Source organism: Phascolarctos cinereus, unplaced genomic scaffold, assembly GCF_003287225.1.
Source record: "Phascolarctos cinereus isolate Bilbo 61053 unplaced genomic scaffold, phaCin_HiC Scaffold_4;HRSCAF=312, whole genome shotgun sequence".
NCBI classification, from domain to species: Eukaryota; Metazoa; Chordata; class Mammalia; order Diprotodontia; family Phascolarctidae; genus Phascolarctos; species Phascolarctos cinereus.
In genome coordinates this window covers 107,164,527-107,188,014 of record NW_027555847.1, presented here as the reverse complement: position 1 = coordinate 107,188,014, position 23,488 = coordinate 107,164,527, and the positions used below count along the sequence as shown (strand labels likewise).

The window sequence follows — 23,488 nt, the reverse complement described above, 5'->3', positions numbered from 1 at the left end:
TGCTTGATAAATCACAATTACAAGACCAATAATCACAGCACATACATGACCTATATCAAACTGCTTGCTATTTTACAGAAGGAGGAGGGGAGAAGGAGAAAAAAAATGAGAACTCAAAAAAACATTTTAAATGAATGGAAAAAATAAAATACTATTTTTAAAAAAGATTAATCATCATTTAAATAATAGCTGCCAATTCTACAACTTCAAAGTGTACAAACTGCTTTACATATATTATTTTATCCTCACAGCAACCCAGTGAGGAACCTACTACAGCTACTATCACCTCCATCTAACCCTAACCCAAGATGCTATGGTCAGTTAATTTGCTTATGGAAAAAAAGTAAGGAAACAAGCTTTTTTAAAGGATCTACTAGGTGTCAGGAACTGTGCTAAGTACATTTTACAATTATTATCTCATTTGATCCTCACAACAATTCTGCAACAGAGGTGTTATTATCCCCATTTTACAGATGAGTAAACTGAGGAAGGCTGAGAAGTTAAGTGATTTGTGCAGTCACATGGCTAGTAATATCTGAAGCTACATCTGATCTCAGGTCTTCCCGACTCCATTTATTACATTCTTTCCACTTACACCATGATGATTCTAGATACTATAACAGCAATTTTACTTCTCTCCTACTTGTGACTGAAATTCTAAGACCTTTGGTAACTATCTAGATTATCTAAAATAAAATGTTTTCTAAGTTTCAACAAAGTGATAAGCTAAGTGTCATGAGAACTTGGTAATCTTTTTATTACCTGAATTTCAACTGATCATATTCAAAGTTAAATTTTTCTCTTGGGCTTGATCAGGAATTTGCAAACAGACTTATCATTTAGAATCCTCTAGTCTGGTACTGATCTTGACAAATGTGGAGATTAAGACCTTTTCCATTACCCCCCCCCAGGACGCTTAGCTACGAACCCAGGTCCTCTGACTTCAAATGCAGCTTACTTTCTATGCCAAGTTTTACAACGATTAAAGATAGTTTAGCAGTTCATGACAAAATATTGTGGGTATTATTATCTGAGTGTTCCCTGAGTGCCTTAGCTGAAGAAATGAGCAAACAGAATTCACCATTAACAGAATACGAAGCAGGAAAGTCAACACAGCCAAAGAATCTGATGAATGATCTTATATGAAACATGGATCATTTAATGCAACTCAATGAATATTTATTTAAGCAACTGCTATGTGCAAGGGCCTTAGTGATACCAACACAGAGATAATGACATCTTCCCTTTCCTCTTGGCTTTCCTGGCTTCCTTCAAGTCCTCGCTAAAGTCCCATCTTCTGTGAGAAGCCTTTCCTGATCCTCCTCAATGCTAGTGCCTTCCCTTGGCTGATTATCTCCAATTTATCTTGTATATAGTTTATGTGTTATTTATACATATAATTGTTTATGTTATCTCCCCCATTAGACTGTGAGCTCCCTCACAGCTGGGATTATCTTTGCCTTTCTTTGTATCCCTAGTGCTTAACACAATACCAGGCACAAAGTAAAAACTTAATTAACACTTAATGATGGACTGCTTAAGAGGGGATACCAAGTATGCAAATAAGTAGAAAACAAAATAGAATGGAACAGGAGCAAAGGAGAAATCAGACAAAGGACCTTGGGAAAATGTGAAGTAGAAGAGTCTGGAGTGGATAGGAAGGGTGGAGAAGATCATGGAGAAGATAGTAATTGAACCTGATCATGAAAGAAGAGGATTTCCCTAGGCCGGGATGAAGATTGAATGGAGACTGACCTTATAAATGCCCAGAAGCAGAAGAGGGCAGGGAGGAGATCAGGAATGAAGTACAGGAAGGGGGATAATGTGAAATAAGGCTACAAAGACAGACTAGATTTTTATCTTATGAGGAGTCTCTCAAGGTTTTTGAGATAGGGAGTGTACAGTCTAGACTAGAGTATTAAGATTACTTTGGGGGCAGCTAGGTGGGGCAATGGATAGAGATGAAGTCAGGAGGACCTGAGTTCAAATCCAGACTCAGACCAAACACTTGACATGTGTAGCTGTGTGACCCTGGGCAAGTCACTTAACCTCAGTTGACTGAAAAAAAAATTACTTTGGCAACTGTGTAAAGGATGGACTGGAGATACAAGAGTATGAAACCATAGAGGCCAGTTAGGAGGTATCATAATTATCCACGTGAGAGGTGATAGGTCTGACACAGGCAGCATGAATAGACAGGAGGGGGACAGATGTAAGATATTTCATGGTAGTAAAATTCACTGGATGTGTGATCTCATTACATACAAGGGAGGCGTAAAGGAGGAGAAAGAGTCAGCAATCACTCCAAAGTTTAAGCTTGGGTACAAGACTGAAGTTCAACAGAAACAGGAAATATGAGAGTAGAAGCAGGTGTAGGGGTATGGTGGCAGCAGGAAGTTGAATTCACAACAGGTGGAGACAATGAAAGCTCTAGAATTTAGAGTATAGCCAAGAAGGGGTTAAAATTACTGAAGAAGCTTCAGGCAAGTTGGGCCTGAAATAAGTGGCTAATGACTCTTGTAGAAACCTCACATGATAGGAGTAAGTTTAAAAAAAAGAAAGCCCTGTATGAAGGCTTTTTGTGTTGGTTTTGTGATGCTGTTTTTGTACGAACCATAAGCATACCTATTTGGGCAAATTTGCTTTCTTGGGGCAGCTAGGTGGTGCAGTGGATAGAACACTGGCCCGGCATTCAGGAGGACCTGACATAACACTTACTAGCTGTGTGACCCTGGGCAAGTCACTTCACCCCATTGCCCAACCCCCCCCAAAAAAACTGCTTTCTTATTGGTATTAGAAATATTTTCTGGCATCCTGAAATGTAACTGAGAATGATATTCTTAATTATAGAAAATGGAGAGCAAAAATATCTCACCAAAAAAAAAAAAGCAAAGGCACCTAATGGGGAATGGTGACCATAGTATACTCTTATTCATCCTCATTCCTAGCAAGGCGGCAGAGATGTGCAACCAACTAGTACTAAAATTCTTAAACCACCCAATTGTTCAAAAAAGGAAGAAAGAAGTAGGAAGTCTATAGCTAAATTCTAGATTAAGGAAAATAAAATAAATGACCAACTAAAAACTAATATCCAAAATGATTAAATTTCTACCCACCCCAAATATAATAAACTGGGGGGGGGGGGGGAAATGGGCTATCTGATGCAGGAAGCTAACTTTCCTTTTCTGTCCCAAATAAGGAATTTAATTTGGGAACCGAACTTTTTCAATGCCCGTTAATGCCTTAGGAGATTAGGAATTTGGGGTACAGTACCATCTTCTTATTCCCCTACTTGGAAGTGAGCTGCTCAAAGATTCCTGGAGGGGAGAGAAGGGAGAATGTGATCAACATAGCAGAGGTGGCAAGATACAAGACCACAACAGCTAAAGGCAACTCTTTGATCTCTAACCCAGTTTTCCACTGTTCTCTCCCTGTCCTCAGCAAATCGTCTCACTTTCCAATCCTAGGCCACATGCAGCTCCTCCCTCAGGTGCCTTTCTGCATTCCTGCTAAATAATAATAACAGTAGGAATTGACTGAAAAATACACTAAACAGGAATGTTGATTCCCAGAACTCTCTAGGACAATGAAGTGGCAAAGGGGGTTGGTACATCGAGTTGGCACATTCTTAAACACAAAGATGCAGGGGTGGGGAACCTGTGGCCTTCAAGGTCTTGGGTCCAGCCTTTTGACTGGGTCTAAGTTTTACAGAACAAATCCTTTTATTAAGGGGATTCATTCTGTGAAGTTTGGATTCAGTCAAAGGGCCGCACTTGAGGACCTCGAGGGCCACATGTGGCAACTGAGGAAAAAGATTCATTCAATAAACACTTATGAGGAGCTTACTTAGTACACTGTCCTAACTAAACACTAGGGGAGTCACAAAGTTTGGAAAAAACTGTCTCCCTATTCTTAATTAAGCTAATCAACAAGTACTTATTAGGCATGAAGAGGCAAAGAGAAATACTGTCCCTGATCTCAAAAAACTGCTATTTTTTGGGGGAAGACCACACGTCACTTCCTAGCTGTGTGACGCTGCAATCATTTAACGGCTCATTCCCTCATCTACAAAACGAAGGTGCTGGAGCTTCTAAGGTTCCTCCTAGCTCTAAATCTAGAGTGATGATGTAAATATAGGTAATTTTTAGTGGGAAGGCACTAAAGTGGAAAAAGATCAGGAAGGGTTTCATTAGGAAGATGGTGCTTGAATTGCATTTTGGGAGTCAACAGAGGTGTTGATTGGAGTTGTGATTGTGGTGTGAGAAGAAGGTAAGATATAATACACAATATACACATGAATATAATATATAATATACTTATGTAATATGCATAATAATGTATACTATACAACAGCTCTTGATAAAAACAAATTTTGACTTTTATTTCATGATTTTGAAGGTTTTCTTCAGCATTACAAAAATGACACATCACCCACAACAGGGTACTTCATCCACAGGTCAGTCTACAGAAAAGAACCTGAGAAGAGGAGTCACAATACCTGGATCCCACTTAGGCTTAGTTAGTTACTATGTGTGTGACATTTTACCCCTGGACTTTTTTTTTCATCTATACAATGAGGGGTTTCAATTATACCATCTATATGGTATGTTTTGGCTATAAAATTATAGACTCTAGTCATGTACCAACATATACACAGTATAAAAAACTTCTGGCTCAAGGCAGGACTGGTAACTCGAGTTTACAGCATATCCCAGAAGCGTTAAATTTGCTGAAGAAGCTTCAGGCAGGTTGGACCTGTTGATTAGCTGACTGACCTCCCTACAGGGATAGTCCCCGGTCTTTTCCATTCACTGTGTGAGATCAATCCCTTCATCCCAATTCTGATCAATTCACATGCTGTCTGAGATTTAGACAATCACAAATTCACAGAGATGAGAGAGATATCAGGGGGTCATTTACTCCAACCTTGACCTGAAACCTGAATCTCCTTTATGACATCTGAATATGCCTCTGTTTAAAGACCTCCAAGAATGAGAGCTCATTTCCTCCCCAGGCAGCTCATACCAATTTCTGAACAGCTCTAATTGTTCAAATTTTGTTGTTGTTGCTGTTGTTGTTGTTTTATCCTGAAACAAACTTTCCTAAAGTTTCTACTTTATTAGTCCTATTTCTGCCCTTTCATACCAAGCAGAACAAGTCAGATCCCTTATTCACTTGAAGAAAGGATCTTAGCAGAAATACAGTTGAAAAAAAGCACCTCTGTCTTGGAAAGGGTTTCCCTCAGTCCCAGCAAAGGGCCCCACTAGCCTGCATTTGATACTTCAGGGACAATTCAAGAGACAATTACCTCCTTACTCTATGGACTAATCAAAATCCAGCTCCTACTGACTGAATCTGTCAGGAAACTGTTTTTCTACTGCAAATATAGAACAACAGAAAATGAAATGAATCATCTGATACTACAGAGATGTGGGGTTACGCCTTCCCCCAAAATGACAGTGTTTGCCTTCTCTAAGTCCATGTGAATAAATCAGTATAAGGGGAAAGAAATGCAGTTCTCTAGCAAATACTAGATTAGAATAAATTTAACAAAGACAAAAGTCATAGCTTAAAATATGTAAGATATCCCGCTAAACCTAGGCCAGACTGAGGTACCAGCCCTAGCAGGCTACCTCACAGAGGTGAGGCAAAATTATAAGGGCTTGATTCCACAGCCTAGTATAGTGGGAAAAGTACTAGACATCCTACCTTCTAATTACAGCTGTCACCAACTTAGTGTTGGGGTTGGAGCAAGCCATTTAATTCAATTCAACAAATACATTAAGAACCTACATATACAGAACACTGCCAGGCTCTGGAGAGAAACATGGCACTCGACTTCATGGAGTTTATGATCTAAGGATGGGAATTCTTAACCTGGGGTCCATGAACTTGATTTTTTAAAATATTTTAATAACATTATTTAATGTAACTGGTTTCTTCTGTAATACTATGCATTTTATTTTATTCATTTTAAAACATCATTCTGAGATGGGGCCCACCAGCTTCACCAAAGAGGTCCAAGACACAAAAATAATAAAGAACTCCTGGTCTAGAAGGTAGATCAAGCATATACACTGATAATTATATAAAGTTACACAATAAATACATCAGAAAGGTACAAAAAACCTGTTATATAAGGCCCAGGGAAAGTTTTTATTAATTAGTAGAAGGCTTCATTAAGGAAGAGGCATTTAAGTTAAGACTTAAAAAAATGAATCAAAATTCAACAGATGTCATAAAGACAATATGGTTCCAGGTTGTGTAGGACTCTGAATGCCAAGCAGGAGTTTCAGATATACTTGATTGAAAAATAGAGAGCCACAAAAGATTTTTTTTCTTTTTAATCAGAAGTGACTTGACCTAGGGGCAGCTAGGTGCCACAGTGGATAGAGCATTGGCCCTGAAGTCAGGAGGACCTGAGTTCAAATCCAGCCTCAGACCAAACACTTGACACTCACTAGCTCTGTGACCTTGGGCAAGTCACTTAACCCCAATTGCCTAAAAAAAAAAAGGGGGGGAAGTAACTTGACCAGATCTATGGATAATGATTTTGCATATTGAGTCATGATAAGGGTAGTTGTACTACAATGGTCACAGTGGAAATAGAGAGAAGTGGACAGAAAGGAAAGAAGTTACAGTTAAAAGCAGTGTGCTGTAGTAGTATAAATAGCAATGTATGCCTCAGTTACCAGATCCTATCAAATCTGGGCAACACCCCTACCTCCTATGTAAGGTTTTTGGGAGGATCGAGGAAGAAAATAATTTTTTTAAAAAAAAGAAAGAAAGAAAAATTACTCAGAAACTAAACTAAAAGCACCACATAAATGTAAGACATTCTCATAGGTAATCTGTCTTGTAGACAGAAGAACACAATTAGGGATTGGGTTTTTTTGTTGATTGTTTTTTAAGAAAAGAAGGCTCCCAGATGAACAGCCCAACTCCCTAAGCACATAGGGCAGTGACCAGTTTCATTGCTTCATTCCCAAGAATGATTTGGCAACAGGATAAAGATGCATAGTGTCTAGACTTTCATATGACACAAAGAAAGGAGGAGCTGGGAAGACCACTGCTGGGCTGCAAGAAGATTTAACAGAACAGGCAAAAAGACAGTCAGAAAGCTGTAATGGAATATTTAGTGTTAGTAAGAGAAAGGCAAAGCACCAGAGAATAACCAAGCCAAATACACTTTCCAAAAGTGGGGACTGATTTTTAGTAATAGTTGGTGCATGGAGTAGCATAAATATACTATAAAAATACCATGTGCTTCTCCAACAAAACCTACAAATCTTTGAACAACTTCATTGACATTTTCAATGTTCCTTATCCTGAAAGTTAATAACACGGCTCACTGGGGTTTGGTCTCATAAGAAACTGTATGTAGTAGAAACAAGAGTAACTAATAGGGATGTATAGTGCTAAAGGAAAGGGATTAGTTATGGGCTGAGTGGATTCCACTCTAACCATAATATATTCATAAGGACACAGTTAGAGCATTTGTATTTCATTAGGCATATTAAGTGAGAAAAGAAAGATTCTCCATGCCCACCAGTTCTAATAGCTATTTGTCTTGTGGAATAAAGTGATTTTTCCTTACTAAGAGGGTAAAAAATGTTACAACAAATAGCTCAATACAATAGCAGGGTTGCCAAGAAGACCACAAAGCAAAGCTAATATTGAGCTTTAAGGAATCCAGTCACTAAAAACTGAACAATCCTTACCCTTCAGCAATTAAAGTTCCAACAAATGTTTATTAAACAACTGTTGTGTACAGAGCATCTGCAAAGATCAAGTAAGACTTAAGACCATCTTCCTGTTCCCAAAGAACTTACAGCCTACTAAGGGGCTGTAACAAATTCACAAATAACAAAATGGTCATAATACAAACTAAGCACATGAGAGAGTTACAAACTAAGTGTTACGTAAGGCACTAGGAAAGGAAAGATTGTTAATAACTAGTCAAGAGGAGAGGAAGGAATCAAGGACAGCTTTAAGGAAGAGGTGCTATTTGAAGTGGGTCTTAAAAGAGGAATAGGGTTTTGATGAGCAGAGGTGGGAGGGGGGCAGGGAAATGCATTTCTGGAATCAACAATAAATAAAGCAATAAATAAATGAAGATGGAATATTAAAAGAGAGAATGAGAAATTAGAAGAGAATAGTGTGAGATCAAGATGGAAAGCTAGGGGAATGATAGATGTTCAAGGGCCTCAAATGCTAAGCTAAATTTGGACTTTCTTTAGTTAGAAGTCACTGAAAGGTTTCAAACAAGGGAAGAATATGCTAATAAAGATTTGTTGCACCTACTTCAGGGTTATTGTGAGGCATAATGTTCGGGGCGTTTGCAATCTTTAAAATACTGTTGTGTCACAGTTATTATCTTACAAGAATGGTAGCAAGGGAAATAAAAAGAAGGGGACAACTCCCACTGAGGTTCAGGAGGAAGAAATATCAAGACTTCAGTAACACACTGGTTGAATTTGAGGTGTCATTGGGCTTTCTGAGACTAGAAGAGAGAAAAGATAGAGGAAAAAAAGCTAGTAAGAGTTCACATCAGAACCCAGGTCTTTACAATGCCTTTAGTATGGGACGGGGGGCGGGGGAGGGGAAGAAGGATTGGATTTTGAGAAGAGAGGGAAAAGTTTGTATTATTATTTGTAAGGAATGAGCTAGGGAATCAGTGAAAGCTGAACAGTACTGCTCTGAAATACGGAGGGTACAACTGAGGTTACAAACTATAAATCTGTAGTAGGTGAAATCAGCATGACTTCATGACTGCTATAGAAGTGTAGCCTGGGAAAAGGAACAAAGGAATGCGATGTTGGAGATTACTCAGGGTTGAGGGATTCCATCGAGTGAATCATTGAAGTGGTTAGCTATGGGGTCAAGAGTAGATATAAAAGCAAGTGAAGCCAGAATGCAGAAAAGATCCTGGGAAGATATGGAGGTGTTAAGGGACACAGAGGCTGAAGAGTAGGCTTAATGTGGATGAGAGGGTATAGGAAGAGACAGCCAGTGCTTCTAAGTTTATGATCAAAAGGTGGAAACAGTTCCATGTGACAGTGAAGTTTAAGGTATGTCTAGACTGATGTGTGGCTAATACAGGATGGAGGGAGGTCAAAAGAATTGAAGAGATTAAGAAATGGTGAGGTCAAGATGTGAGAAGGGTCATCAACATGCACACTAAAGTCCTCAAGGAGGAATAGGAAAATAGGCAGGGGACTAAGATCTTAAGTCAAGTACAGAGGTCACTGAGGAAATTAGCAGAATAATATTTGCTAGAAAATGACAGCATCAAGGAGAGAGTTAGGATATTATAACAGAATATTAAGAGCTTCAAAGAATGAAAGAATACTAAGGAATATCAGCAGGAAAATGGGCTGGAAAAAGTAGGGAATGAGGTAGCTAGAAAAGAATGCCTCAAGTCCCACTTCCTCATGAGATGAGGGTAATGGGAGAAGTGGACACCTTCATTGTAAATGGTTATTCAAATAGTTTTTATAACCAACTGTCACTCTCCACAACTGTAAATTTGTTTCCTATCAATGACAATACAATTCAAAAAAAATCCCAAATAAGGGACTAACGCAAAGAGGATATATTTATAGACATCAGACTGGACATTAACATAAACCAGATACAAACTGCTACAAGCTAGTTTCTCAAGTCCCAATGTATTCAATTAGGGCCTTAAATACAGGGCCTTAAACCAAAGGCCCTATACACAAAGTGACAAGGAAGCAAATTCTAAAAGCCGATGAAAATCCTAGTACTCATCAGTCTCTATCAGTCAACAAAAATTTAGTAAGGGCCTACTACATGCCCGACACTGTGCTAAAGCACAGACCTAAATGTACCTCAATCAGGGACCTAAAACCTTCTCGGAATGTTACAATAGAAGAAGCATGACACTGGACAACCTAGTGTTTATTAGATTATTAGCTGTGGCAGTCAAAAACAAGGGTTGAATTTTTTTTAAATCCCTCTTTCCAGTTCTAAAGGTCTACATAGTACTCACTTAGGCATGGACAACTTCATCAGAATGTGAAAAAAGAGGTTCAGTTGGGTATAGAGGGAAACCAAGAAACATGAAGGTCCGTTTCTACCATTTAAAAGACTGTATGATATTGGCAAAGTCATTTGACCTCTCTATGCCTCTGTTTCCTTAGCTTTGGGAGAGAGAGTTCATGCTTTGTGATCTCATAAGTTCAAAATCTATCTATAGGAGATAAAAGTGTGCTGGACTTGGAGACAGAGTTAACGTTTTTCAATCATGTTTGACTCTTCATGACTCCAGTTGGGTTTTTTCTTGGCAAAGATACTGCAGTGGTTTGCCATTTCCTTCTCTGGCTCATTTCGTAGATGAGGGAACCGAAGTAAACACGGTTAAGCAGCTTGCCTAGGGTCACACAGCCAGTATGTGTCTGAAGTCATTAAAGATAAGTCTTCTTGATTCCAAGCAACAGTACTCTATCCACTGCATGACCTAGCTGCTCCTTCTCAGAGAAAAGAGAACCTGGGTTTGAATCCAGGCTTTTCTACTTACTATTTGTGCACCATTAAACAAATCACTATACCCCTCTAGGCTTTGATTTCTCAAATTAAGGGGTTAGTTTAGATGGTCCTTAAACTGTCCTGCAACATAAATCTATGATCCTATGAGTGAATGCATGAAAAAAAAAGATTTAATATGCTCTTAATACATGTAAAGCACTGTACTAGGTCCAGTTGAGATAAAAATAGAAAATCAAGACAGTTTCTACTCTCAGGAAGCTTACATTCTAATAGAAGACAAAACATATAGGAAGTTTCATTTACAAATCAGATGGAAAGACCCAGGGGTCCTTAAGGTGCAATGGCAAGGAAGATGGGCGATGTATCTTCATTAACATTGTTTCCATTGCTAAAGTGATCTTACAAACACCTACGAATATTCGCCTTTTGTTTCTTATTTTTAAACCCCTGCATGTCTCTATAATTACTAGAAATAAAAATGATTTTTTAAAAACCCAAACCATCTAGAACATTTGTGTGCTGACTTCGGATACAGAAGGACAAGCAGAAGGAAGGGGTTGGGAGGGGACACAAAATGCACAAGTAGCAACATGAAAACCTGAAACCTGTACTCACTTCCACACCAAGGTCAGAAAGAGGCAGACAGTAGCAGCACTAATTATTAGTAAGGAAAATTGGTGGGCCAGGCCCTGGAGCTTGCTGCTAGAAGAAATCCAAGGGCACAGAGGTACTACAGACCTGCTGGCATCACTGCTAGGCTTAGTTATGATTTACAGGCAGTGCGACAGAAAAAGGTTTTAAAACCCAAACCCATTTAAATTTGAGGAAGAGGGAAGAAAGGACATGATGACAGTAGGAGTATTTTTTTAATCTACCTGAAAATTACAGAAGCACCTGTTGTATTTAAAGGAGAGGTGACAGAAGACATCATTAGCCATAGCTGCTTCAGTTTCTCTTTAGAAGAGGTTCTGCTGTGTGTGCTTTTAGATCTCCTCAAAGGAGTTGACAAGACATAAGCTACAACTGTCCACTTAGTAATTTCAAATGAGTATAGGGGCAGGCCTTGGTAGCCACTGAATCAGCAGCAGCAGCAGCAGCCACTTCCAGACTTCTCAGCCCACAGATGGCAAGGGGGGTCGAACAACTGGTCAGGAGATTGCAGGTGCCTCTTTGCAATGAGGCAGGACTCTGTTGCTTTGCCCATACTCAAATACTTGCAGTCCTAGGTGACAGTCCCAGGGCATGGAGGAGCACCAGAACACCAGAGCTTGTGGCTGTAGTGCAGCAAGACTCTCATCACAGTTCCAGGGCAGAAAAGAGTGCTTGTGGTCACTCACAGAGCAGAGCACAGGCCAGAAGAGCAGTAAATGCCTCTCCCTAGATCATACCATACTGGAAGAACTAAAAACTTACAGGTCCCTAAAAGTAACTCTGAAAACTGCTGCACAAAGCACCTGAAGCTTGGGACAGTGCACCTCCACTCTGGAAGCAGAGCCCTACTTTAACAAAGAGTTAAAAGTCAGGAAATAGACTAGGGAAATGAGCAAACAACAGAAAAAATAATTCTGATTATAGAAAGTTACTATAGTAACAAGGAAGATCAAAACATATACTCTGAAGATTACAAAGTCAAAGCTAAAAAAAAAAAAGTCCATCCAAGGCTTCCAAGAAAAATATGAATTGGTCTCAAGCCATGGAAGAGCTCAAAAAGGATTTTGAAAATCAAGTAAGAAGGGCAGAGGAAAAATTGGGAAGAGAAATGAGAGTAATGCAAGAAAATCATGAGAAACAAATCAACACCTTTGGTAAAGGAGACACAAAAAAATACTGAAGAAAATAACACCTTATGAAACAGACTAGGCCAAATGATAAAAGAGGTACAAAAAACTAATGAGGAGAAGAATGCATTGAAAAGCAGAATTGGCCAAATGGAAAAAGAGGCACAAAAATTCATTGAAGAAAAAAACTCTTTAAAAAGTAGAATTAGCCAAATGGAAAAGAAGGTACAAAAGCTCACTGAAGAAAAAAAATTCCTTAAAAATTAGACTTGAACAAATGGAAGCTAGTGACTTTATGAGAAATCAAGAAACAATCAAAGAAAACCAAAAGAATGAAAAAAACAGAAAAAAAACAGAAAAAAACGTGAAATACCTCATTGGAAAAATAAGTGACCTGGAAAATAAGATCCAGGAGAGATAATCAAATGACTGTCATCTGACTAAGTGTCCATAGTAGCAATGAATCAAACCATAAAGACAGGGGTACAGAGAGGGAAACAAATTTCTCAAAAAGTATGGACTAAAGTAGGTTTAACACGTTCTCCTTAAACTCTCTTAATCATCAAAGTTAACCCGGTTAACCTGTTAAAACAGGTTAACGTCCCCTAGCTTGTCTCTACGTTGAGGGGAAGAACACCCATATTTAGAGTAGTCATTTATTTTCCAGTTTAGTCTTTCTCTTTTTTTGCTGTCCCTAAAAATGAGGACATGTTCTCCTTAAGTGGTGCAAAAACAGAAAATGAGTTCATGTTCATAGCTCTCCAGAAATTCATTTGGACTAACAAAGAAACAAGACTTGGACTCTTTCCTAGCACTAGACTGTAAACTCCTCAAGGACTAGGAGCCTTGCTCCACTTTGTTATGCATTACAGGATACCCTTCACTTAGTAAATAAGTGATTGATTAAATGTGTAGAAATGAATGATTCAATGTATAGAATTACCAGGTAGGACTCTACCTAAACCATACCAGAGAGCAGACTACTCTCTCCAGAGGAGACAATGGATGTTCCTTCACTAGTTCCTTACTGAATCCCACATCACTATTAGGAGGCTCTTCTGAAAATCTGAACCCTCATCACCCCTGTTACCATTTACTTTGTCTTTGTATCTCAGCGCTTAGTATAGTGAAGTAGGGAGCTTAGTGAAGCGGACAGAGTGTGGGGCCTGGAGTCAGAAGTCGTGCAGTCATTTCAGGATTGTTCTACGCTTTGTGACCCCATTTGGGGTTTTCTTGGCAAAGATACTGAAGTGGTTTGCCATTTCCTTCTCCAGCTCATTTTATAAATGAGGAAACTGAGGCAAACAGGGTTAAGTGATTTGTCCAGAGTCAAACAACTAGAAAATGTCTGAGGCTGGATTTAAATTCAGTTCTTCCTGACTCCAGGCCTGTCACTCTATCTACTGTGTCACCTCACTGCCCAGAGTCAGGAAGATCTAAGTTCAAATCCAGCCTCAGCCATGTTTCCTTAGGCAAGTCACTTAACCTCTATGTTTCATTTCCTCATTTGCAAAATGGGGACAATAATAGCACCCACTTCTCAAGGTTGTTGTGAAGATCAAATGAGATAACTCTTAAAGTACTTAGCATGGTGCCTGCCACAGAGTGAATGCTTTACAAATGTTATTGTTGTTATTATTATTATTATCACTGTTACTGATGCCTTGAAGATAAATAGGCTTCCTGAGTTAAGGGAGTAACGTTCCCGATGTGTGCACCAGAAATATCAATTTGGTAGAAGGGAATGATTAGAATGGGAAGACATTAGAAATATGGAGGTCACTTAGGGAATTATTGCAATAGATCAGGTGAAAGGTGATAAGAGCCTGAATTTCAGAGGTAGCCTAGACAAGTGAAGAAGAGTGGAATGGATATGAGACGTTATGGAGGCAGAATCAATATGACCACAAACATGGGGTGAAAAAGGGTGAAGAATCAAGGCTGACTCTAAGGTTGCAAACCTGGGGGAATGGAAGGATGGTTTCCTATCTCCCTGGACCTTAATTTTGCTCTCATAGAGCCCATAATACAATTTTTAAAACTACTTGGAACTAGAAAGTTATCTTTTTTCCACAAAACCCAACACTATGAAGTCCCTAAGAGTAATCAGTAAAGTAGGAGGATTACCTTAGATTCTTAGAGTGTAAATATCTATACTGCCAACATCCTTTCATTTTTTCCCCCATTTTATCTAGGAATTGTGAACCCTAAGGCAGAAACTCTGAAAGTTTTGTTAGCACAAAGTTCCCAGTGAAAAGGATATTACATAAAATAAAGCTGTGTAGGCAGAGGAGTCAACGAAAAGTAGAAGGTTCTAGAGAGGGTAACAAGAATAAGAATTCTTTTTTTTCTATACTCTTAAGTTCAAGCAAAGCCCAATTTGCATGCATCTGTATGTAAGAGAAGAATCACAAATAAATGATTGTTTCTAATCCAGTCCTTTGTTACACACTCCAGAAATCACTGCTACACAGGAAACATTTGGGAGACTAAGCCATATGATGACAATTACAGGAGTCCTGAATGGGAAAAAATGCATGCTGAAGGCCAGACGGTCATGCAATTATAAATCCTACCTCAACCTCAGAGTCATCTCCCCACCCACCACATCACTAGCAGTAAGAGACAGTGATATTGTTACTTAATATCTGATGATCACATAAGAGAGAGGCATGCTCACACACATTATCTGAGAGAGATAATTATGATTTCAGCTTGCCAAGTCACTTCATCCTTTGAAGTGAGAGACTTCATGATTGATTGTCACGGGTTTGGTTCCCAAGGGTGTAAGATTTATAGTAACCGTGTCTCTTCTGGGAAAAACATGACTAAAAAAGACAAAGCCACTAGAAGTGTTTATGACCAAAGAGTCACCCCTTTCCCAAGTTCCAATAGCTCCACACTGGCCATTTTATTCCATTATCCTGTAAAAGCAGGGAAACAAACAATGAAATGCGGGATGGCATAAACCTCTGAAGTCTTACTAAAATAGAAATAGGTCATTTTTCTGTTCTTATCAATTAAAGTAGTTCAACTCTGACTATCAGTTTTACTGGTGAGATCAAGAAACATGAAAAGCCCAATGTCCCACAAGCATCTACATAGCCATTGTCTGAAGATCCTAGGAAATAAGCTGATGGTTTGGTACTGAATCATTTATCCTCATAATGGCAGCAGTGTTCTCACAGAATGCATCTAAGTGGAGTTGTGTACAAAGAATACCTCGATATTTGCTAAAGTAAAAACTGAGGCACAAATCTAAATTAGTATTGATATTTCCTCTTATTTTCATTAAGTTTTCTTCTTCTAGACCTCTGGATTTCAAAATAGGTTCTAAGAAAGCCTATATTTTCCTCTACAAGGCATTTCCCAGGTCAAGAAGTTGCAAATGCTCCCTACTGCCCTAGGATAAAATATAAACTGCTCTGTTCCACATTTAAAACCCTTCACAATCAGGCTTCTATCTTTCCAAGATAAGACTCAACATCATGAATTCAAATCTGGCCTCATATCATGACTAGCTGGGTGACCTTGCTTGAGTCACTTAATTCTGTTTGCCTCAGATAACTCATTTGTAAAATAAGTTGAAAAGGAAATGTGAAGCACTCCAGTATCTTAGCCAAGAAACAGGGTCATGAAGATTCAGACAGGACTGAAATGACTCAACCACAACAACAATTAGTTTTTAAAGTCACAGTACATAAAGCACTTGTGTTGGGGTCAGGAAGTTCTGAATACAACTCCCTTAGGCAATTCTTTGACCTTGACCAAGTCACTTAACCTCTGTCTGCTTCCACTTCTCCATCTGCAAAATGAAGATGGTAAAAGAACCTACCTCCCAGGTTTGTTGTGAGGATCAAAGAAAATAATACTTGTGAAGTACTTTGCAAACATTAAGGCATTATATAAATGCTAGCTATTGTTACTTTATAAACCCTACATTCAGCTAAAGTGGCATGATTGCAGTTCCATATACACAACATTCCATCCCTAACCTCCAGACTGTTGCAAAGACTGTTTTCCATCTTTGGATTGCTCTCCCTCTTCATCTCTCACTCTCAGTCCCTAGTCCCCATTGAGGCTCAAACTAAGTGCAACTGAAGGTCATTCCTGCTCATGTAATTCTTGGTATTATCCAATAAAAATAACTTAAACTGACTATGTACATTTTGGATTTTCTTATCTCTGTACTGTTGCTTTCCCCTCCCATTATATAGAATATAAGCACCTTGAGACCAGGGAGTATTTTATTGTTGCCTCTGTATCTGTAGCTCATTGTAGGTGCTTAACAAATGCTGGTTGAACTGAATTGGATTTCTAGGGTTTCTTAGAAGTTGTCATCTTGGTAGACAGTGAATCTTCTTTCCACTCCATAGCATCTAGAACTTGCTTCAACTATTTGTAGAAACCAGGTTCTTGGGAAGCAAAGTCTTTCAAGAAAAGTTAATTGAAGACTTACTATGAACAAAGAACCAGGACAGAACAGAAAAAAGAATAAATGCCAGGTGGAGGAGCCCCACAACTGATACTACAAGATATACAGAGTACAGAGAAAGGGGCACTGAACCAGAATTAGAAGGTACAGGTGCCATTTGCAGAACTATCACTATCTGTATGATTCTGGGAAAGATTTTTTATTGACTATTCTGTGCCTTAAGTACCTCCAAGCTATAAAATAAAGAGATGAGACAAGACAGTCTTTTAAGATCCTTTCCCACTCTAAAATCTAATGATTCTCGAATCCCAAGGAATTCTCTAATTCTAATTTAATTCAACTTAATTATAGAAAATTCACCATTGTGGCAGGGCTGTCACTCTCTCTGTGAATCTTCCCTTGATCCTTAGTGTAGAGGGTGGGGAGCAGTAGTAAAGCCACAGCAGAATTATCAAGGGACCTAAATTTGCCCCAGGGTAGGGCCCTAAGCTAGGTAGTATCAAAAGTAACATGGACTCTGCAGATCCCTGATAGGGTTGGTCATCTGGCAGGAGGAATTTTTCATACTGTAGTAACAAACCTTGAGTTCTTTCCTCTTTCTAAGGGAACCATCCAGGTCCAAGGGAACTGGAGGTAGGAAAGAGGGAGGTGGAGTTTTACCATAAAGGAAGGAAATGTTTTGTGACTGGCTATGGCCTTCAGGACAACTCTTTTCTGTATCTTTTGTTGTGTTACTAAGATCTTTTCAGAGTAGGGGGAACATACATTGATGTTTCCAGGTGCCACTTGGACGTGGCTAGATGAACCAGAGAAGATGTTACAGGTCTTCAAAGTGTACTTGGATTCTTCCTCTCAAAAGGGAGAAGGTCACATTGAGATCATGTATCTCAGTGTTTATATATAACAGACAAGTAAAATACCTGTGTTGTCTACCTTAGACTTCTCTGTCATCTTGGTACAAGAAGGCAAAGAAAAGGAAAATAAACAAACTCAGGGCTAGAAAGAAGAGATGGAAAAGTAGAAAAAAGAAATGGAAGTATAAGGGACATGGGGTAATGATGATGGTGAAATTTACAAATCTTAGGGAATAAGGCTCTTTGGCAGTAAAATTCTACAGATGGATAAAATTTGCTACAGATTGAGTTAATCCAAGGAAGGACAATTGAGAAACACAGATTTAGCTTACTGAGATGACAACACTGTCCTGAAAGCATGGACTATGCCTGGTATAATGTTATATTTTCTTCCATATCTAATACTGTGCCCAATAAATAACTTCTCATTGACTTGAATCAGATAGGACTGTGACCTTCGCAAGAACAGTTCGAAATGCCAAATCCTGCTGTCTCTGACAGCCCAGGCTCTGCATTTCTTCATAAACTGCTACTTATCTGTTTTGTTTTGTTTGTCCTTCAGTCGACAGTCTTAGAAAGCAGAAAGCTTCTTCACAATCCAAGGTCTCTTTCCCTGGAAACTCTGCCGCCTTTTCATAGGTTACACCACGGGAAATGTGTAGGTCCCAGCACCCAGTGATAGAGCTCCATTAAGGAGAAGAAGAAAACATGACTAAGCCTCCAAAGTTGACAAATGTCATTTGGGTTATTATTCTGAGCTCCTGAGTTCATGTCCTCCCATAAATCCTACATAAAACATTTACCTACACTCTCAGTGCTAGAGAACCTTCCTCCAGGTCTTTTAATACTTCCTGGGCACCAATGCAGCACCCAGGCTATCCATCTGTTATCCCTTACTCTCCCCTTATATGACAAGCCCATCTCCTTTTCTGATCACATACTATCTATTTTTGTACACAATTCATTTATTTCAATATGCAGCCTCTTCTACCTTTTCTGACCCACCCTGTTCAGATGACTACATGTTACAGTAGGGAGAGTTAACAATCATCCCCAAGACTATACCAAACCCACCTCCCAGCCCCCATCCCATTAACCAGTTTGTCCAGCAGAGCCTTCTTCTACTAGGGTGGGACATGACCATGCCAGGAAAACCCAAATCCTATGGGAAAAAGGGGGAAAAAAAAAAGACTTCCCATCCAGAAAAAGAAATATATAAGGAGACAGCACAGTGCCACAGGAAATTAAGATACAACTTCTGATTTTCATTTGACTTTCTCCTCTATTAACTTGGCCCTAAGTAATAAGGGCATATTGTATGTCAGTGAAAATATTTTCCAACTCAAATTTCGGCATCAATAACATTATGCTGGTTTCCATACTAATTCTCTCCCTGGTGCCTAAGCACTCAGAGTAATGCCTTGTACATAGTAAGTGTTCAATTAACAAAAATAAGAAAAATTTATATTTACATAAAACATCCAAAGAGGCAGCATAATGTAATGAGCAGAGCACCAAGCTCAAGGCCAGGAAGGCCTAGATTCAAGTCCCGTCTTTGACACTTGCTATATGACCCTGGGCAAGTCACGACTTTTTTTTTTTAATTCTGAACTTCAACACTAAACAAGATGCACATTTTCACACACATTGTGGAATAGCAGGAGAGGACAGCACATGAAACTGTGAGTCTCTGTTATATACAACTTGCTTTTCTTTTAAAGTATGTAATAAAGGTAAGACTCTAGGTTGCAGAGGTGATGCTGACCAGCTTTGGTGAAGAAAGTTTTTTTACTTAGGCACTCTCTACACCAAAGAAATCACATCTCTGGCTCTTATCCCCAGCCCCACACAGCAATTTAGGATTTACAAAGCACTATCCCCACAATTCTTCAGAGTAGGAAACACAAATACCATTATTCTTATTTTATAGATAAGGAAATAGATGTGTTAAAAAAAAATAGATGAGGAAATAGATGGTGGGGCTTGGCTCCTAGCCACACAAAAGTAATTCAAACTCAGATCTTTTGACTCTCAGTCCTACATTCCATTCTACGCCATCATACTATCTCCTGAATAAATGAATTTGAAGGCAAATTCGAAGGTACACACACACACACACACACACACGCAGAATATAGCATTTTTGTTCACCTAGAAGCAGAAAGATTTTTTCTACTAGTTTTTGTCCTCCTACATGAATTTTTTGCTTATTGAATACAAATATAAATGGTCACAAATAAGACAAGGGATAATTTCCTGATTTTAATATAATGGATCGGGGGCAATATCAGGCACAAAAATGTCCTTATTAAAATGAGATTATGCCCCTGTACCTTGGACCATACTTCCCAAACAATTAAATTTCAGTTGCGGTCCTTACTAAAACTGCACAGCTAAGTGACACAGTGGATGGAGTGTTAGGCCTGAAGTCAGGAAGACTCATTTTCGTGAGTTGAAATCTGGTCTCAGACACTTACTAACCGTGTGATTCTGGGCAAATCACTCAACCCTGTTTATCTCAGGTTCCTCATCTGTAAAAGGAGGTGGAGAAGGAAATGGCAAACCCCTCCAGTATCTTTGGCAAGAAAACCCCAAATAGGATCACGAAGAGTCGGGCATGACAGAAACAAATGAATAACAAAAAAAAGCATTGCCCGTGATCTTACTTATCTGTCCCATACCAGCTCAATCCCATTTCAGTCAGTCAACAAACCTTTATAAAGTATTTATTACGTGCCAGGCACTGTGCTAGTATGGGTAATTACCAAAGTATACTGATGAACTAGGGCTTCCTCTACCATAGATGTGAGCATTACCCATAAGACACAATTCTTCCAAGTTAACTGGAACCACCAATGACTAGCAAAGGAGCAAAACTTAGGTAAAGTGACTTCATGAGTTAGAATGCAAAGTCTTCAACATTAAATACCTAGAATACAGATCTTCAGGCACCAACTTGTTAACAAATAGTTTCTTACACTTCATCTTCAAAGATCTCATTGATGTGGGTAGAACCTCACCACACAGTTCAGATTCTAACCTATCCATAGAATTTCATCATGTATGAGTCTTGCCCATTGTCCTCCCATAAATTCTACATAAAAAAATCTACCCACAGTGTTAGATGCCTTGGTACTGATCTTTTTAACACTTCCTGGGCACCAATGAGGCACTCAGGCTATATACCTGTTATCCTTTACTCTCCGTAAATGACCAGACATATTTTCTGTTCTTATACATAATTCATTAATTGTAGTATGCTACCTTAACCTGATTTCTCACCAAAATATATTTTATACTCAAAACTAAATATATAAAGAGAAATCACAGCACAGTATAACTATGGCTCATGTCCACTCCATAGACACAATTCTTGACTACTATTTTAAGTCACAAGCATTTGTTGTGCACAGACTATATACACAGTACTTTGCCAAGGCCCAGAAATCTATCAACAGGAGTTTATTAAACAATCTACTATATGCAAAGGCACTGTCTTAGGAGCTGGGAATGCAAAAACAAAAGTGAAATAAACAGATCTTGATTTAAAAGAACTTACACTCTGTTAAAGGACTAGATGTTCACAGATAAGTTCACGCCAAATAAACACATAACAAATATGCAGAAGTGGGAAGGGAAGGGTTAAAAAACTAGAGATCAAAAGTTGAATAAAACAACAATGCTGCCGCTGTAACAAAAAGAAAAAAGTGATTCAAATCTGAGAGTTATCTATTAAGAAGCTGAGGCCAATGTCAAATTCTGAAAGGGACAAAAGGATTCAAATGAAGTTCCTAAAAATAATAGTAATAACAAGAATCACTAGAAAGTAAACATTTTGCAAGAACTTAATTGGATACGTACATCTAACAAAACTGACTGTGTAAAATCTACTATTCAAGAAGAAAAAGTACTTCTTCACTACTTACTGCTAGGTAAACACAAGTTTTAAATAATTTTCAGTGCAATAGACCTGGAATTTTATTCCCCACAGCCTAGTGATTTTAAATGCCCTGTGACCCTCTTAAGCACTGCCAACATCAACATCTGGTACCTGGCACGTAAAGAAAATAGATTCTAAAAGGTTTTTAAAACCTTTCATTTTCATCATGTGCTTTAAATATGTTTCTAAGGCAGTACTTTCTCTTTCCCCTTACTCAGAATAGACAAAAAATAGGAAGCTGTCCCATCATGCAGCTGTATTATGTTTTAGAAGCCGAAAGAGAAAATAATTGTCACAAATTGGATGGTTGTTAATAATATCTTCTCATACCCCTCCAAAGACCAAGATTATATACAATATAATAAAATTGAGACCTGTGACCTGAGTGGATGAAAGGAGTCCCAGAGTGATGTAATTATCTCCCCAAAAATACATACATTGGTGAAAAGACTTCATAATCCAAGGCAGATCCCTACAGAATTCTCAAAATTTTTCTGCGCTTTTTTCTTTCTTCTATACTTTCTTGTGCCAGATTTTTATGACCTTCAAATACCTCAAAGCTTTGAACAAAAACAGTAATGATCATAATATTGATAATCATTATGTTCATACCCCCTCCCTAACTTCTATATTTTATTGGAGAAGCTCAAAACTTGGAATTCATCATTTCCCACAACCTACTTGGGAAACTGCTATGGAACAAGGTTTGATATAGTGGACAGAGCACTGGACTTCATATCAGGAGAACATTCAATTATTATCATACATTTTTACAAATACATACAAAAACAAAAAAGCATGGTCAGACATAGGGCCAGAGTAGAACTGAGAACCCCAAGTCTTTTGTTCTGGTCTTCCTAAGCTCTTCTTTGTGGCATTTTAGTTGAAATTTTTAAAAATAATAAAATATGAACTAACTTCAGACAGGTGCATGAAGGTTTGTAAAAAATGGAACTAGGTCCTTCTCAAGAATGAAAAAAAAGGCATTCCAATCCAGCTAAGCAATCTTTTAGCAAGCACCACTACTATTGTGGAGTCTCTGGAGGCCTAATCTCCAGTTGTCCTGATCTGTATCTGGCCACAGGTCCCAGAGGGTACTGGAGGAAAAAGTGAGGCTGGTGATTTTACACAGCCCTGCCTCACTGACCGAAGAACAACTATTCATAGGGCATTATACATGGCACTGGGAGATACAAGGACAAAATTCAATATAATCCCAGTACTTGAGGGTTTTAGACTCTACTAGGAAGTACATACCATGTTAACAGATAAGTATATATATGATAGTTTAAAGAGGATGACTACACTAAGTAAGGAAATCAGGAAAGGCTTCCCAATGGAGGTTGACACATGAAGTAAAGCCTTGAAGGAAGCATTAGGTAGTGCATTCTAGGCCTAAAGAAAAGTAGAGGGATGTGCTAAGGTAAAGTGGGGGAAAACCAATGAAAGCAAATAGGCTAGTTTTGCTAAAACCATAAAGCAGGTGAATGCGATCAATGTGCAATAAGCCTGAAAAATCAGGCTGCAGCCGGGCTGCAAAAGGCTTTAAATGACAAACTGAGGAACACAGATTTTGTCCTAGAAGCAACAGGGAAGCTGAAGTTTCCTCAGTAGTAGAATCACTTAGTCAAAACTGTGCTCGATGAAGATTACTTTGACAGTGATGCCCTTCATGCCTGCAATTTGTTGTTGTTCAGTTGTTTTTCAGTCTTGTCTGACTCTTTGTAACCCCATTTGGGGTACTCTTGGCAAAGATACTGAAGTGGTTTGCCATTTCCTTTTCTGGCTCATTTTACAGATGAGGAAAAGTGAGGCAAATAGGGTTAAGTGACTTGCCCAGGGTGACACAGCTAATAAGTGTCTGAGGACAGATTTGAATCCAGGAGGACTCATCTTTCCAACTCTAGTCCCAGCCCTCCACCTGAGGCATCATCTAGCTGCCCATACCTACAGTTATCATCACACTGGG

At 38.7% G+C, this 23,488-nt stretch overlaps 1 protein-coding gene across 1 annotated transcript in view; it reads right to left on the bottom strand.

Annotated features, from left to right (window-relative positions):
• BNC2 (basonuclin zinc finger protein 2) overlaps nucleotides 1–23,488 on the bottom strand; it is a 523,407-nt gene that overhangs the window by 419,687 nt on the left and 80,232 nt on the right. The gene's annotated exons all lie outside the window — the stretch shown is intronic.